This window comes from Magnolia sinica, chromosome 12 (genome assembly GCF_029962835.1).
Source record: "Magnolia sinica isolate HGM2019 chromosome 12, MsV1, whole genome shotgun sequence".
Classification (NCBI taxonomy): Eukaryota; Viridiplantae; Streptophyta; class Magnoliopsida; order Magnoliales; family Magnoliaceae; genus Magnolia; species Magnolia sinica.
The window spans coordinates 4966362-4979777 of NC_080584.1; the positions used below are offsets into that span (position 1 = coordinate 4966362).

General features: G+C 37.1%; 1 non-coding gene across 1 annotated transcript; it reads right to left on the reverse strand.

The window, feature by feature from the left end:
• Positions 1-286: 286 nt before the first annotated feature.
• LOC131222099 (small nucleolar RNA R71) lies at positions 287-393 on the reverse strand. Its single transcript, XR_009159807.1, has one exon. It is a non-coding gene; the product is annotated as a small nucleolar RNA R71 (small nucleolar RNA).
• Positions 394-13416: the final 13023 nt, after the last annotated feature.

A 13416-nucleotide genomic window follows, 5' to 3' on the forward strand; every position in this document is an offset into this window, starting at 1 on the left:
CACAGGGAACATTGATTTTAAACCAGGTGTGATTCAATTAATTCCTAAATTTCATGGCTTAGATTCTGAAAGCCCCTACTTGCACCTCAAGGACTTTGAGGAAGTAATTGCAACGTTACAAGTAAACAATGGCAATAGGGATGTACTTAAGCTTAGGTTATTCTCATTTTCTCTAAAGGATCGGGCCAAAGCATGGCTCAACTCTCTAAGACCTAATACCATCACTTCATGGCAAGCCTTAAGTAGAGAGTTTTTGAAAAAGTTCTTTCCCGAGCACAAAACAAATGCACTAAAACAAGAAATCATGTCATTCTCCCAAAAGGGGAATGAACTATTTTTTCAAGCTTGGGAGCGCTTCAAAGACATTCTAATTACTTGTCCACATCATGGTTATGAACCATGGCACGTGATTGATGCTTTCCGAAAGGGGCTCACCATGGATACCCGTCAGTTCATAGAGATGATGTGTGGTGGAACCTTCCTTGATAAAGATCATAATGAGGCTTGGAATTTTCTAGATATGTTAGCAGAGAATACTCAGACATGGGATGTTTCTGTTAAATCAGACCAAACTAGACCCATTCCTAGAGAGAAAGCGGGAATGTATGTCCTAAGAGAGGAAGACGACCTTAATGCAAAATTCGCTGCATTGGCTAGAAAGGTCGAAGCTTTGGAAATTAGGAAGATTGATATGGTTAAAGCAAACACTTCCTTAGGTAATTTTTGTAGCATTTGTGGTGGTACAGACCATGACACAAAGGATTGTCCAATAATCTCAGTTGTACAAAATATCACGCATGAGCATGATCAAGCAAATGCTATAAATAATTACCAAAGGCCAGTTATGCAACCATTGGGAAACACGTACAATCCAAATTGGCGTAACCATCCTAATCTTAGTTGGAGGAATGGACCACAAATTAATGTGCCCAACGCACCTCAAATGCCTCCACAAAATAACTTCTTTGGGGCACCTAACAATGCACCATATGTGCCCCCGCCAAAGCGATCATCTGTGGAGGATGCATTGACCACATTCATTAACTCTCAAGCTCAAATGAATCAGTCTCTAATCCAATCAAATCAGGAATTAAAGACGGTCGTGGCTATGTTTGAGACTCAACTAAATGCTAGGGAAAAAGGCACCCTTCCTTCTCAACCTGTGCCAAACCCTAGAAATACACATTTCATTGGAGACTCAAATCCAAGTGAGCTACATCATGAACAAGCTAAGGCCATCATTACCTTGAGAAGTGGAAAAGAGGTCGATAACAAGATAATGCAACCAGTAGAAATACCGGAGGATGAGCCACTGTCTCAAGAAAATGATGAACCGACTATGGTTCAAGAGCCACAACATCAAAAGGATAAAGAGACTAAGTCATATGAGCTTCCAGTTCCATTCCCATCTAGACTTTGGAATCTGACTGTCCCCATGAAATATCAAGAGGTGTTGGATGTGCTCCAAAAGGTTACTGTTAATATTCCTCTGCTTGATGCCATTAGACAAATTCCATCATATGCTAAATATCTCAAGGATTTGTGCACTGTAAAAAGGAAATTAAATGTGCACAAAAAGGCCTTCCTTACTGAGAAAGTGAGTGCTATAATTCAACAAAGGGTTGTACCCAAATACAAAGACCCGGGAAGTCCCACTATTCATTGTATTATTAGAAAATTTCAAATTGAGCATGCTTTGTTAGATTTGGGTGTAAATGTCAACTTAGTACCTTATTCAGTTTACAAACAAATGGGGTTAAGCGAGCTTAAACCAACCACGATTATACTCCAACTCACTGACCGCTCCATTAAGGTACTAAGGGGAATTTTAGAGGACGTGCTAGTCCAATTGAAGAAATTCTACTTCCCCGTGGATTTTATTATACTAGAAACTGAATCATGTGTAAATGCTAGCGCTCAAGTTCCCATCATTTTAGGTCGCCCATTCCTAGCAACTTCAAATGCAATCATAAATTGCAAGAATGGAATGATGAACTTGTCTCTTGGTAACATGACTATAGAGCTAAATATTTTCAATCTATGTAAGTAGTCCAATGATAATAATGAGATCCATGAGCTGAATTTCATAGACTGCTTGATAGAAGAAGAGGAATTGGAACCTAGTCTGACTAAGGAATTGATTCAAGTCTTTGGAGACTTGAAAATTCTGATTTAGAAAAAGTGCTTGTTGAAATTTGTGATGATAATGAGAGCACTACCACTCAGGACATTGGTATATGCCAATGGAGACCGCGCACTCAAATCCTATCTATCGAGGACTTGCAACCTCTACCATCACCAACCAATGTTCCAAAGCTTGATTTAAAACCACTGCCAAATGAGCTTAAGTATGTATACTTAGGTGAAAATAAAACTTATCCTGTGGTGATCTCTTCATTTTTAGAGAAGGATCAAGAGATTAAATTGTTGAAAGTTCTAAGGGACCACAAAGGAGCCTTGGGCTGGACCATTTCTGACATCAAGGGTATAAGCCCTTCCATTTGCACCCATCAGATCCACCTCGATGATGACGCCAAACCAATTAGACAACCTCAAAGGCGTCTCAATCCAAACATGATGGAAGTTGTAAAAAATGAGGTGATCAAATTATTGGATGTGGGAATCATCTACCCAATATCCGATAGTGTTTGGGTGAGTCCAACTCAAGTAGTCCCAAAAAAATCTGAAATAACTATTGTGCAGAATTCTAATAATGAACTCATACCAACACGTGTCACCACTGGTTGGCGTGTTTGCATTGACTATAGAAAATTGAACCAAGTCACAAAGAAGGACCATTTCCCTCTACCATTCATTGATCAAGTTTTAGAGAGGGTAGCAGGTCACTCCTTTTATAGTTTTCTTGATGGATATTCTGGATATAACCAAATAGAGATAGCCCTTGAAGACCAAGAGAAAACCACGTTCACTTGTCCATTTGGCACGTTTGCTTTCAAACGGATGCCATTTGGATTGTGTAACGCCCCAGCAACTTTACAACGGTGTATGTTAAGTATTTTTTCAAATATGGTTGGGAAATTTCTTGAGGTTTTCATGGACGACTTCTCTGTATTTGGGAGTAGTTTTGAGGAATGCCTCAACAATTTATCTCTTGTCTTGTCTAGGTGTGAAGAGAAACACCTTGTCTTAAATTGGGAGAAATGTCATTTCATGGTTCAAAAGGAAATTGTTTTGGGCCATGTTATCTCCAAAAATAGAATCGAGGTAGATCGCTCAAAACTTGACATTATAGCTAATCTACCTATCCCCCGAACTGTTAGAGATATTAGATCACTTATAGGGCATGCTGGTTTTTATAGAAGATTCATCAAGGACTTTAGTGTTATTACTAGACCCTTGACTAATCTTCTTCAAAAGGATGTTCCATTTAAGTGGACAGATGAGTGTGCAAGTGCTTTTAATAAAATTAAATCATCCCTTACCACTGCACCTATCATGCGTCCACCAGATTGGACACTTCCTTTTGAACTAATGTGCGATGCAAGTGATTATGCCATAGGGGCTGTTTTGGGCCAAAGGAAAGATAAACGGCCTTACGTTATTCACTATGCGAGTAGAACTCTAAACTCGGCCCAAGTGAACTACTCAACAACTGAAAAAGAGTTACTTGCAGTAGTTTTTGCTTTGGATAAGTTTAGGTCTTACTTGCAGGGATCCAAAGTGGTCATTTTCACGGACCACTCGGCTTTGAAATATTTGTTATCTAAGAAGGATGCAAAGCCGAGACTTTTGAGATGGATCCTCCTACTCCAAGAATTTGAATTAGAGATAAAAGATAAGAAAGGAGTAGAAAACGTAGTGGCCGATCACCTTTCTAGATTGGTGTTAGATGATTCCACTGAGGAAATGCATATCCAGGACACTTTCCCTGATGAACAATTATTTGCGATCTCTAAATTACCTTGGTATGCGGATATAGTGAACTATCTTGTAACGGGAAAAATGCCATATCATTGGAAGTTACAAGATAGGAAGCGTTTTGAAACCGAGGTTAGGAACTTCTTCTGGGATGACCCGTATTTATATAAATATGGGACTGATCAAATTTTTAGACGTTGTGTCCCAGAGGATGAAGTTCGAAGTGTTATTTCTTTTTGTCACATGGAAGCATGTGGTGGCCATTTTTCTGCTAAGAAAACCACTGCAAAAATCCTGCAATGTGGTTTTTACTGGCCCACCATGTTTAAAGACACCCATGCTTTCTGTGTTGCTTGTGATAGATGTCAAAGGTTGAGAAGAGTGTCCCGGCGCAACATGATGCCTTTATCCCCAATTTTACCATTGGAGATTTTTGATTGTTGGGGTATTGATTTTATGGGTCTATTTCCATCTTCTTTTGGATTTCTTTATATATTGGTTGGTGTGGACTATGTTTCAAAGTGGATTGAGGCAGTTCCAAGTAGGACCAATGACAACAAAGTGGTCATACGATTCCTCAAGGAAAATATTTTTGCTAGATTTGGAACTCCAAAGGCCATCATTAGTGATGGCGGGTCTCACTTTTGCAATAGAACATTTGAGGCTTTGATGAAGAAATATGGCATCAAGCATAAAGTAAGCACCCCATACCACCCACAAACGAGTGGGCAAGCTGAGATTTCTAATCGGGAAATCAAACATATTTTAGAGAAAACCATAAGGCCAGATAGGAAGGATTGGTCCCTCAGACTATCCGACGCTTTATGGGCTTATAGGACTGCTTATAAGACCCCGATTGGAATGTCTCCATACAGATTGGTGTATGGGAAGGCTTGCCACTTGCCTGTGGAATTGGAACATAAAGCCTACTGGGCAATAAAAAAATTAAACTTTGATATGGATCAAGCAAGTGGACAAAGGAAATTAGAGTTAAATGAATTAGAGGAGTTGAGGAGAGACTCCTATGAAAATTCTAAAATCTACAAAGAGAGGACTAAAGCTTTTCATGACAAAAATATCCTGAGGAAGAATTTTGAACCTCAGCAAAAGGTCCTATTGTACAATTCCCGTCTCCAGTTCTTTCCGGGAAAGTTAAGATCAAGATGGACAGGCCCCTTCATTGTGAAGAATGTTTATACTCATGGGGCTGTTGAAATTGAGAATCCACGTAATGGCAATGTGTACAAGGTTAATGGTCAGAGATTGAAGCCTTATGTGGAAAACTTTCATTTAGGAGAGGAGTCCGTCCCTCTTCATGAGCCAGAATATTCAGAATGATGCTCCTGGTCTGACGGAGCATTTGTGTAGGATTTGTATCATATTCAATTTTTTTAGTATCACATAGCAGGTGAGTTTTTCATGGCAGGTACTATCCACCATTTCTTTTATTTTTATTGTTCTCTACATTACATTATCATTACATTGGGGACAATGTAGATTTTAGGTTGGGGTGTGTGGATAGTCATCCATGTGTAAGTTTTTTTTTTTTTTTTGGGAGTTTCAGTTTATTTTATTATTATTTTTATTATTTTTAGGTTTCAGTTAGGTTTAAGTTTATTTTTTTTTTAGGTTTATGAGAAAAAATGAACAAAAAAATAAAAAAATTTCAACATTTTCAAAATAATATTGTTTATATACAAGAATGTGAACATGATATTTTGCGAATTCCAAAGGCAAATTTAATACCTAATCTAGGTTTATAGTAGTCAGAAATCTGACAACTGAAAATTATAAACTTGAGTTCAATTATCTAATCACTAGTTTAAAGTGAGTTGTAATTTGATGTACTGAATTCACAATACACCCTAGCTAACTAAGTGAGGAATATGATATGTGAACTAAAATAACAACTTTTGATTCAAACAAGGTTGAATGAACTAGTACCATTGATATATGTTTAAAAGAGAGAATATTAAAGGAAAAAAAAAGAAGAGAGTGATGAAAAAAAAGAAATTTTTATTATAGAGCATGAATGCAATGACCATAACAATCGTGTCAGTAATCCGGAGTAAGAATACCTAAGTATCCATTACTGTTACCATTACAAGTACGATACCTTAGGTTATGAAGCAAACCCGATGGGAATCTTCATCTAAGGGTGGTCTATAATAATGAGGATATGATGATAAAAGAAGAAATGTCATAAAAAAAAATGAGATAACTAGAGATTTCATATTCTTGGGATGATTGAAAGGAGTTAGGATAGGGAACATGCATATTTCTCAAAGTTAGACTAGTGTCACGAAGCACCTAAGGATATTGGGTTATAACTATTCTAAATTTTGATTAGGTCTCTGAACTCAAGGATGTAATGGATTAAAAAATTAAGATTCTAGCTAACTTCATATCTAGGGTAAGTATTGTTTTGGAATTCATATGATTAATGGAGGCATAATTGTATAAATTTTATAGTGTTGAAATATTTTTCTTATTTTCAATGTTTGTGGGTAACATTTCTGGAAACCCTCACGAGACTATAACTCGTCCACTAGGGGAAACCTAGGGGTTTAAAGGCTTGTTGCATATGCTAAATGCAATCGAGATTACTTGCGAAAGTGGTGTAGTTAGAATTTTGTTTTCATTTTAATTTTGTTTCTAGAATTATTTTTTTCTTATTTTTATTTTTCTTCGCTTATTTTGCTCGGGACTAGCAAAATGCTGGTTGGGGGGTGTGTTAAGACTCAAATATTGCATAATTTTCGCCATTTATATCTTGGTTTTATGAACATAAATCATCTTAATATTCTATTTTACTCATGTATGTGTTGCAAGGTGAATTTAAAAGCTTGGATTGAAAAAGGTGTTAAAAAGTAAGAATTTGATGTTCAAATTCACCAAGGCAATGGATGGATCTTAGGAGATCAAGATTGAAGAATTCACATGCCAAAGATCCAAGAAAACCAAGCGAGGAATGAAGAGAATCGAAGATTTGAAGTGAAGAATTCTGAAATCGTCCTAAAAAAGTGTATTTTGAAGCTGTGAAGTTTATTTTGGAAAACTGCGCAGCAGGAAGTCTGTTTTAAACGAACTATGCAGCGAGAAGTCTATTTTGGGAAAATACGTATATTTGAGGCGTTTTCTAGGGTTTTCAACTTTGTACGAAGTTTGGAGTTCCTTACTTATAAATAGGGCCTCCTAGGGCATTCTAAAGCATCATTAGAAGCATTCAAGAGCAATATTTAGGTTTTTTTTAAAGAGTTTTTTTTTTTATTAAAGCTTTATAAGTTGTTTCTTTCCTTTTAGATCTTTTTTATTTGTAATTTTTCTTCTTTCTTTCTTGTTGCTTTTTATTTCTGCAATTTAATTATGTTTTTCTAAGTTCCCTCTAGCCCAAGCTAGAAGGGAAGCACATGGGTTTAATATTTCTTTAAATTATGATGATTGATTGTTTTAATGATGAGAATAATGGTGTATGCATATTATCTATTATTTAGGTTTTGTTTTTATCCTCTTGTAAGATCCATATGTTTCCATCATATGAGATTTACATTGATGGATAGGCTTACCCTAGATTAATCAGATTTCCTAGATAGGAGATGTTCTCAACCTGTTATATTTCTTTGATATTCATTATCCTATAGATATTGAATACTTAAAATCACTGACGCTTGAGAATATATGTCAATGGTGCAAATCTATTATTTTCTAATCTTTTATATCATTTATTAAAATATTTAAAGTGTTTTGTTTTCCGATTAGGCTGACCATAGTGCTCAGATCCTAGTTGTGTTATCCAAGTCATCATGATTTTGGAACATTAATCTATGTGTGGAACTTTGAAGCTTGGGTGTTTTTTTTATTCAATTGAATTACATCCATTCAAAAATCCAAAAATCAAATCATCAGTTTAGTTTTTATTACTTAGTTTGTTTTGCATTTGATTTTTTCCTTCTCGCAATTCATCTCCCTGTGGGATCGATCCTGTATTCACAGGATATTACTTATGAACCTCTGCACTTGGAGGCAAGCAGTCACTCGTTCATTAAATAAGACCCACTAATGAAATTTTATCTATTAAAAATTAGTAAATTGTTATCACTACTAGAGTTATTTATGTAACTTGAATCTGGATTGTTGGAATAAATTTCTAATTCACTTTTCTTGTAGATGAAACTGTACTATTAATCAAAAAAATAAAAATAAAATGCCTTCACAGGTTTACAATGAACCCTTTTTTTTCTCTTCATTTAATGAATAGTTTACGCTAGCAAGCCTTTTGGTGTGAAAGTTATTTTAATTAACAAAATGGATATGCTTGCTTGCTCCATTATAAGTGAATATGAAAACCACCAAATATCAGCTTGGTCCAAAACTTCCATGGCCCTTAAGAAGTTTTCAATGGCAGGCATTGAATCCCCACTGATTTCTATGGTGTGGTTCACTTGAGATTTTAACCTGCCTTATTTTTGAGTTCATCCCCTAAATTGATCTTGGAAAAATAGATGGACGGTGTGGATGGAACACACACATCATGTTAGGGCTTATAGAATTTTGCATCGGGGATTTGATATGAACTACACCACGCACCTAGAGTCCAGATCAGTGAAACTTTATACCTTGGAAGTAGATTAGGCGTCGCCTCGACCTCAGCCAACATGGTGCGTACCTGACCGTGGGGCCCAACTTGCTGCATGTATTGTATGTCCACACTGTCCATCCATTTTTCCAGCTACCTTAAGACATGAATAAAAAAAGCAAACGGATAAAATCTTAGAGTGGACTGTATGAAAGAGTTTCAATGGTGGGTATCATTATAACCGGTACTTACTGTGGTGCGGTCCACTTGAGCCTTGATTTTCCTGATTTTTAGGCTCGTACCTAAATGGTATGGAAAAATAGATAGACGGTGTGGATAAAACCCATACATCACGATGGCCCCTCGGAGTCTTTGCCCGTTCCCAGCTCAGCAGTGGCCGGGTTAGTACCCAACCGACATTCATTGGCGCTGGAAACGGATCCATTTCCAGCGGATTGAAAATGCATGTGCCATGGGAATTCCTCTGACGGGAAGCCAAGGGGGCCCACTGTGATATTTGTAATAAATTCATCCCATCCCTCCATCTTTTAAATCATGTTAGAAAATAGGAGAAAAAATGAAACAGATCCAAAACTCATGTGGGCCGCACTACTGAAAAATAAAAACAAAATGGGTAAGGGAATGACTACAGTTGAAACCTCCTTGGGATCTACGGCAATGTTCATATGCCATCCATATTTTTCATAAAGTCATTTCCACTGTGATGAACTAAAAAACAGATATATTAAATTGATCAAGAACTTTTGTAACGCACAAATGTTTCAATGGGTTAACATTCCATCCTCAGTTTTTTTTTTTTTTCATTCATGATCTAGCAAAATTGGCCCATGTCTAAATTTATCACAAATATCATGGTGGGCCCTACCTATCTTCCCTTGATTAAGAAGGCTTTCTTAGGCAATGCACCTCGATTTCCAATAGCACATGGATACAGAGCATTAAATAATGAGAGGTAACATTAAGGAAAGAAGAAGAGAAAGAATAAAAGACTTGTTTTCAAAGAAAATAAATATTTAGAGAAACCTCGCACTTGCAATGTATTCTTGTGATGCACTAGATGAGTAAAAAAATTCACTCCATTAATCAAGTGAGGTTCCTTGTAAGTGTGTGAAGAACATGAAATATTATTTTTTTTGTGATTAATAGTATGATATTTTTCTATAAGAAAACTAGGCTATTAGAAATTCATTTCAATTGTCCCGATTTAACTCAAATGTGTGGTTCCAATGATGAAGATCATTTACTAAATTTTTTTATAATAAAATTTAATAAGTGAGCCCTATTTGATGAATGGGTTGGATCGATGATGCATATTCTTATTGTACCTATTTCAGATTTAGTGTCAAATAGCCTTTTATGGAAGGAATTATATATACGTGTTTAAAGAGAAATAATTTTACTATTTAATACACAACTAGTTGGACCATTCAAATGGCCCAACTAGTTCAGTGTGAGCATTTCTCATATATATATATATATATATATATATATATATATATATATATATATATATATATATATATATATATATATATATATATATATATGGGAAAAGGTACTATCGGCTCAACCTCACGATAAGGTCCCGTGAGGTCGAGCTGTGCGGGCCCCAACATGATGCTTGTCGACCATCAACACCGTGCATTTGATGGGTCCCCTTTAAATTATGGGATATCCCAAAAATCAGCCATATAAGGAACTCAGGTGGGCCATACCATCTAAAATCATGTGAAGACACCGTTAAAACATATAAAAGCACTTGGTGGGGCCCACCTGAATTTGCATGCGTTTGAAACTTGGTCTGAACCCTCATCCAAGTGGGACACACATAATGTATGGGCTGAATTTGTAAACCACATCTCGGTGAGCCCAAAAAATGATTATGAATGTTTTAATGGTGCACGGCCCCTCTCCACTTCTGTATGTGGTGTGGCCCACACAAGTCACAGATTGACTTGATTTTTGAGACCTAGGCCTACGATGGAATGGTGCATCTGACTGATGGGGTAGACGTTCGAAACGCATCACAGTGGGGCCCACACAACTCAACCTCATGGGACGGACTCGCGAGGTCGAGCGCATAGTACCTTTTCCCATATTATTGAATAAAAAACATTTTCTTTAAATTTTCCGAATAAAAGAATATGTATAGAAATATATCTCCTTCTTAAGTTTACTGAATAAAAAAGTAGAGATACTTTTCTTTTCTTTCTTTTTTTAAATTTTCTGAATAAAAGAATATGTGTATAAATAAAACCTTTTTGAATTTAATGTATAAAAATTGTATAAATTCTTACCTACACTTGCTTCTTTTTTTCTGATTTTTTTTAAAATTATTATTACTATTATTCATTTTACTTTCCACACTCTAATACTCTACAATTGGGTTTGTTGTTGCACCATTGGATTTGTTGTTATTGTTGTTGTTATGGCACCATTGAGTTTATTGTGGTTGATGCTGTTGTTGTTGTGGGTGTCTTTAAGATAGCAGAAACTCAATAATAATGCAAACGGAAGAGTTTATTCTTCGTAACTCCCGTTTTGTATTATTAGTAATTACAATTCGATTTGATACTGCATCCAAACGGGCCTAATGGTCTTGGATAATGATAGCGAATTTATTGGGCCAATATAAGAAGTGGGTCCAAGAGTTTTGGATGAATCTGATATTTGTTTTTTCCATGTGACCTGATCAACAGATTGGATTGCAAATGAACACTAGCGAAACATTAAAGTGCACCCTAAGAAATTTTTAAGGGTATGACTTTCAATCACCACTGTTTTTTTATTGTATGGTACACCTGATAATTGGATCTACTTCATTTTTTAGATAACTCCATAGAATGATCTGGAAAAATGGATGGATGATGTGAATATAGAATACAAACATTGTCTTAGGTAAGTTCTGTGTCTCACCCAATCCACAGGATTTGATTGGCTAGCAGTCATGTCAAAGATGGGCCCACATAATGTGGCAGGATTTGATTGGCTGGCAGCTACAGTTAGAAATGGCCCATGCAAATACAAAGTTTTGAAAGTTGTATTGGCCTCATCTTTAGTAGCCTTGTGCAGTTCAGGCTAATCCAGCCTCTTAAGGATGGTATCTTTGATTGGCTGACAGACTGCTGTTAACGATATGCCGGCATAAATAATGTTTAAGTGTTGTGTAGGTCCCATCTTTAATAGTGACCTGCCGGCCAAGCAAATCTCATCATCAGCACCCAATCAGGGTCAAGCATGGATTAGTGGTTTTTCACTTTTTTGATATTTTAATACAAGTACTATATGAGTTATTGTTCCCTAGTGAATAACCTTCAAGCAGTTGTGCACATGACATCTAATCCATATAGTGGGTTGGCCTATTAATGAAAATCACCTCATGTGATAATTAGCTACAATTACTCATTGAGTGTACCACATTGATTTTTTTTTGTTTATCAATAGTATTCTATGTTGTGGCCCACTTGATGATTTTATGGGGCTGAATTTTTCACTAGGTGATTCTCATGGTGGGGTAATTCTATTGGAAGGGTTGGTTGCGTGAAGATAATATCTCTGAGGATAAATGATATTTTGGCGCACTTCATGTATGGGTAAGAGAGGGAGAGAAAAGACCGAATCGGGTCCGATTTATAATGGGGCTCCTGATTTAAGCCCGAGCCCGACATCCGGCCGAATACACCACCCAAAACCCGGCCCAATCTCGAAGGCCCGTTGGGACTACCCGGCCCATTGACAGCACAAGCAGGGTCGATGGGGGGTAGCGGTGGTGCTGCGGTACGGTGGTGGTCGTCAAATCTGATGCTGGGATTGCGTCCTACCCCCGGCCGTCTCCAGATGGGAACGGGCAGAAGCTTTGAGTGTCCACGTGATTTATGGGTTTTATCCACACCGTTCATTCATTTTTCCATAGCATTTCATGCAATAGGACCAAAAGTTAGGCAGATCCATGGCTTAAGTGGACCACACCACAGGAAGCAGTGGTGAACTTTCCTAGGCCCACCGAGATGTTTATTTGCAATCCAACTTATTCATAAAGTTACATAGACCTGGATGAAGAGAAAACACAAATATCAGCTCCATCCAAAACTTCTGTGCCCCCAAGAAGCTTTCAATGGTAAGAGTTTAATCCCCATTGTGTGGTCCACCTGTGTTATGGATCTGCCTCGTTTTTGAGCATTTATCTTGAAATTCTACAGAAAAATGATAAAACCTATACATTACAGTGGCAACTCAAAGCTCCTGCCCGTTCGTAGCTGGAGACGGGTAGATGTAGGACGCAATCTACCATGGGAGTTTTGCACTGGTATCGACAAAGATGGCCAGACAACGAGATGGATTTTGGGGCCAGGGTTTTAAGGTGGCAGCAGTGCGACAACAAGATGAGCTCTGAAGCGGCGCAGGGGAAATGGGTTTGGGTGCGATGATGTGGGGATTCCGTTAAATGATATGGGGTGCAAGTAGATCAAAGGTCCCTCATCAGAACCTCTGATAACGTCTTAAACCATACCTTGTGAAAATCCATACCTTGTATTATTTCTCCAATAACAATTAAATATATAAGAGATTTGAGATCCATAAGGAATCCGGAGATACATTAATAGTAGCAGAAATATAAATATTACAATTTAATTTTCTTAACCTACTCTAATAGGTCCTTTTGAGCTTTCTAAGGTGATGCATCACTTGGATAGATGGTTTAGATGTTCGGGACCGCGGAAAGCACACAAAGATAAATCAAGCAAAGTATTTCAATCATACAATCAAGTCTCAATCATGAAAACTCGGAATTTAACATAGAAAAATCCATACGGAAAAACCTATGGCACAAAGATACAGTAATACACTATGAAAGCAGAAAATTACAAGATATGGAGATTATCCGATTCGAACAAGCTTCGAATCTCCACAAGCTATGCCCTTGAAACCCCTAGAATGAA